Genomic DNA, 6,054 nt, shown 5'->3' with positions numbered 1-6,054 from the left:
ATCTTAATATATAAATGTATTGTGAAAAATTACATTATGTCTTTGTTTTTAAAAGAATATGTCATATGCCCTTTTTGCTTTGTAAAAATACAAGAAATAAACAATAAAAATAATCAAAAAACACCTTATTGTGGGCAAGAAATTTCTGAAATAGATTATCAAATGATTTGTACTGTTTGTGGAATAATACATTATGAATTTTTTTAAACAATTACATAGATTTTTATGAAAATATGTATAAGATAAGAAAAAAATCAGTTTATATCAGAAAATATCATATTATTAATGAATGTTCTTAATGAAATCGGCCTTTCTAAAAAAAACCCATTCCATCATTTGTTTTTAACAATGTTTGATAAGATGAACAAAATATTGCCCCAGATTAATGGAAAACGTAAACGAATTATTTCTGTTAAATATATTATTCATCATTTGTTTCTTAAATGGGGGATTGATTTTGAAATTAAAATCACTAAATCCGAAAAGACTTTGAATGATTATGAGAAATATTGGCATCAGCTTTGTTTGTTGATTGAAATATAAATTGTTTATATATTTTTTTATTTTTTTTTCTGGTATAGAAACACAATTATCATTAATAATATTATCAAATACAATAGATTCATTAAAAAATAATTTTTCATCAAATACACCAGAGCGTAATGAATCTCTTAGTTCAATTAAGAGATTATTATTACTAGTATATGCAAATTTGCAATTTTCTAATTTTCGATCATATTTTTTTGCAGTTGCATAAGTTTGAAGTAAAACACCACATCCACTGATGACACCAATAACAATTGGATTTAAAGTTATTGAGCCTGATATTGTCCCAATAATTACTAATCCAACTGAACCAAGATTTATTTATTTATTTATTTATTTATTTATTTATTTTATTTACAGATTCAGTATCAATACTAGGTGGACAGAACAAAAGGACACAAGGTCCGCTACAAGGTTAAGCCACCCAACCCACCCCCAGTGAGAATATGACCCTAACCAACCCCATAAGCCATAATATAAAAAAAAACAATTGTTACAATTAGAGTAGAGGGAAAACGTCAGTTAACACGAGCACAAAGTTAGGGGTCTTATACTACGACATTTTGGGCATGCAATCTTATAAGATCTTATATTGTCCTGATCAAAGACTAACCTTAACCTCTCAAAAAAGAAAGCCTTTAACTTACTTTTAAAAGTACTTAGAATGGTAATGCCCTTGATATTATTGGGTAAAGCATTCCAGGTATTGACTATACGTATGAAATAAATATCTCTAAAACTAGACGTTCTTGGAATGCAGTTATACTTTAAATTTAAACCAGAGGAGCCACACCTTGTAGAACCAGTACTTGCATAAATCAATAGCATACAAGCCAGTTTTACACTTAAAGAAAAAGACTAAGTCTAAGTATTCCAACCAGTAATTTAGTGGTAAGAGATTCAAAAGCACAAGTCTTTTCTTATAGCTAGCGTTCGAGTATTTGCATAGAAATTTAGTGGCCCTACATTGAATGGATTCAATAAGTAATATATTTCTAATAACAGACTGAGGGGCCCACAATAGACCAATTTCGATATATTAAAATTCCGTCCGAAACAAAAGGCATCATCTCGAGGCTCAGGGGAATAAACTCATACAAATCCTTATATTTATTCCCCAGAGCCTCGAGATGATGCCTTTTGTTTCGGACTGAATTTTTAATATATCGAAATTGGTCTATTGACAACAATACTCCAAGTGGGATCTGACTAGAGCTAAATAAAGAGCCTTAAGGGCACTACTAGGTAAGTCTCTGGAACAGTTTCTCTTTATGAAGCCAAGCATTTTGTTAGCCTTTGCTGATATCTGTTCAATATGGTCATTCCACGATAAGTTTTTTGTAACTGCCACTCCAAGATCTCTTTGGGATGACACGCACTTGAGATGGTCCATTCTGTTGATGATGTAGACAGGGTCAAAGCTACAGAGTTTTCGTGAGATACGAAGATTCACACATTTCTTCGGCTGAAAATCTAATTCGTTTAGAGTAGCCCAGTCACACAGATTGTCCAAGTCTATTTGAAGGTCAGTCGAGTCTTCTGCGGAGTTAACACTTTTGAAACACTTGGAATCGTCAGCAAACATTGCTAAGTTTGAGTTCTGTATTACATCTGGCTAGTCGTTGACGTAAATGAGAAAAAGTATGGGTCCCAATATGGAACCCTGTGGGACCCCAGACTTTACTTCAGCCCACGAAGAATGACAACCATTTATAACAACCCGCTGCTTCCTACCAGATTTGTCGATAGGTGCATTTTTTTGTAATGTTTAAATGATTTTTTATAACACCAATATTTTTTGTGATAATATTTATACAAATCTTTTATTTCTTTAATTTTTACATCTGATAGATCTTTGCTAATATGATTGAAATTGAATATTTTTTCACTCATATTATATATTATTTAGATAGATAAATTTTTCAGACGATGTATTTTATCAAAATGTCTAGCTCTTCGTTTGGTACATCTTTATTTAATAGTTCGACTCTAAAATGACTGTTTTGTAATGTTATATCAATATTAAATGTTTTCTTTTGTATATTCTGATTTGATACGAAAAAATCATTTAATGACAAACGAAACCCATGATAAATTTGAATGTTTAGTTGTTTATAATTAAATTTAAAAGAATTACACATAATTTGAATTTGTTTGATTTCTGAACTGCTAGGAAGTAAAACTTTTTTACTTCCATTTATAATAAAATTTTTGTCTTGTGCATTTGTGTTTAAAAACCATGTAAATAATTTGATGTTTTTAAAATATCAAACCCATTCATATTTATAGGCATATGTATTGTAAATTTTTCATTTAGGATTTCATATGCTTTTTCATAATCATATACATCCATCGGAATATCATTTTTTGATGAATCTTTGATACCATAAATAAGTACGTAAATCGTTAATCTAGTTGGTGACTTATTATCGTAAGAAGCTTCAAAGGTAACATATAAACGTCTTTGGATATTATTACTAGATCCATCAGGTGATAAATTCAAAACATATCTGATATATTGATACTGATCATTTATTTTTTTGTAAGCTTGGTGATCTATATTTATATTGGGTTGTTTGAAATGTTAATTTAGAACTATTAAATTCATTGTCATATTTATTTTAATTAAAAAGACAAACGCAACTAGATTCATTTTGACAACGTTTCGACATCGTCCGATGTCGAAAGATTCAAAATGAATCTAGTTGCGTTTGTCTTTTTAATCAATTTTATCACAAGATCTAGACTTATTAAGATATTTGTTTTGAATATAAATTTCAATACATGTAGTATAGTGTTTACTGTAAATTGTCTTGAATTAGTTTGAATAAATTAAAATCCCATCTTCCTTTATAAATAGATTCGTCGTTTTTTCTTGAAATTGTTATTTTGTATGCTGCTTTATTTATTAGGTGGGGACTAAAATTATAAATAAGTGGGCTTCCACCAATATCAATACCGAAACTAGTAGTCAATTCGGTTGGTGTTTTCATAATATATTCCAATATATTTTTTCTGTTTTTATGAGACGATATGAGACTTTTAGCTATTTGTTGATAGACTTATAATTTGTTTGTACAATCATTTTTATTAGTAGGTGCTGCAATATCAGTAATTTTTTATTGTTAACAGATAAATTTGAATCTAAATTGGATCCATCTTTTTTTAAATATGCTTTTGTTATATTGCTTTCAATTACAGAATTAGCTTTGTTAAGTTGTTCTAAATTAACTGCATCTTTATTTCCAGTTCCTTTTTTTAATTTTTTAATTTTATTATTGTTAAGATTAAAATCATTTGTCATTAAAATGCTTCCATCTTTTTTAAGATATGGTGTTAAATCAATACTATTTTGTTTAATTTTATTAATTTTATTGGCAACATATTTTTTATTTACAGCAGAATTATTATTATCAACGTTTTGAATTCCATAAATACTGTTATTTTGCATATCAATATCACCTGCAAAATCAATTCCTGTTTTATGAGCATAATTACTTAATTCATTGCTTAAAAACGATAATGATATTACATCATGGCTATTAACAGGAGATTTAACATTTTGTATGTTGAAGTTATTAGCATCCATGTTTTGATTAAGTGTAATTTTATCTGGTTTTTTTTGGAATTGATTTAAATTACCATTTATTGAACCAAGATTATCATCATGGTATTTTTTAGTAACAAGATCACTATTATTAACAGGTTCAGAAGCATTAATAACTCTTTTATTATTCATATTTAAATTTCCAGATGAGTCTTTCTTAAAATAATCATGTAGCTGTGTTTTATCAGCTTTTAACAACATAGAGCTATCAACATAAAATTTATTTACACCATCACTATGATGAATAGGATTTTGTAAATTACTAATTTTTTTATTTCCCACATCAATTGGATTTTTAACATCAATTTTTATATTATCATCGTCAAATTTCATGTACCATTGACTGAAATATTGATATGGAATAGGATCGTTTTTTTCATCTCTTGGATTACCTATGTCCTCTATTCGATTAGAGGATTTGCAAATGACCAGTCATAGCTACTGAACCATCGTTTTTTAAATAATCTGTTAAGTCTATTAGTCAGCTACTTGAATCACCACCATTTTCTTTAATATGATCATATAGCTGCTTTTTGGTCAAAGCATCGCTATCATCTGTGCCTGGTTTTAAATTAGTTAATTTTCCATACCATAATTACCATCTGTAGTCAGTTTAAAACCAACGCCTGGTATGCCTTCAATTATTTTTGTACTTGTTGATTCTAACAAGCCGTTTGAATGACTCATTTACATATAATTAGTTAGATTTTTTCATTGAAGTTTTTAGTTGTAAATTTTCGAGACTTATCGATATAAATGAAGCTATATGGATCCTTTGTTGCTTTTTCATATGCTTCTTTTGGAGTATTATTTTCACGGCAAATAAGTGATTTTTCATTAGTGCTTGGAAATTCATAAATGCAAAAATGTTAGCAGTTTAATGTGATATCTTTTGGAGTTTTATAATATGATTGACACAAATAACACGGCAATTTTTATGTCTTCGGTGTATGAAATAATCAATCAATGGCTTTTGGTTTTTTTCACAAACAAAATCATCAAATATAACCAGCTTTTGATTATTATCTGTTAGTTCAGATACTGGTATAATTTGGTCGTTACTTACTTCAATTATATCATAACCAACGTCATTACTTATTGGTTCAAACATGTTCAATAAATTTTGATACTTTGACTGTTCTAAGTTTTTAGCATACAAATAGATTTTGTCATAATAAAGCAAATTGTAAATCATATGTATTAATGTTTGTTTTTCCTGAACCGCTTGGGCCACAAATAAGCATTCTAAAGCATTTATTTGGCATAAAATCATATAACTGTTTATAATTTCCAACATTATCATCAGTAGAATCGTAATTTGGTATTCTCATTTATATCATATAGGTATATTATTTCATAATATGGTGTTGAACATCATGTACAGCACAGTGTTTAATACCATGTTAAACACTATTTTTTATATACAATTTTCCATTTTTATGTGACCAAATAATATAACAAATGAGTTTACTAAAATGGAAAGAACTTGCAAAAAGTAAATCTGAATTAGGAGATAAAATTAATACCGCAAGAAATGCTATTATACATCATGATTTGGGTCAAAAAACAAGTCAAGCATCTTTTCAAAGGTTTTTAAACCAATAACAACAAAACTTGATGATGTTATCACAAGTAATTTAAAAATACCACCATCAAAAAGACGACCATTGAAAAAAGGTGAAGTTCCTAATTATGGAATTAATATTGAGGATGAAGTTGAAGACATGAATCTTAATGATTTATTTGATGAAACAGTATTACCACAGCAAGAAAAACAACTTGTACCAAAACCACCAAGTCATGAAGAATCATTAAAAGATATATTGGAAGGTAAAAAACAAATGAGTTTTGATCCTCAATATTTTCCTGAAACACAAGATCTTCCTCCTGAATATGAAGAA

Source organism: Montipora capricornis, chromosome 4 (genome assembly GCF_036669925.1).
Source record: "Montipora capricornis isolate CH-2021 chromosome 4, ASM3666992v2, whole genome shotgun sequence".
Classification (NCBI taxonomy): Eukaryota; Metazoa; Cnidaria; class Anthozoa; order Scleractinia; family Acroporidae; genus Montipora; species Montipora capricornis.
This window is presented reverse-complemented; position numbering follows the sequence as displayed.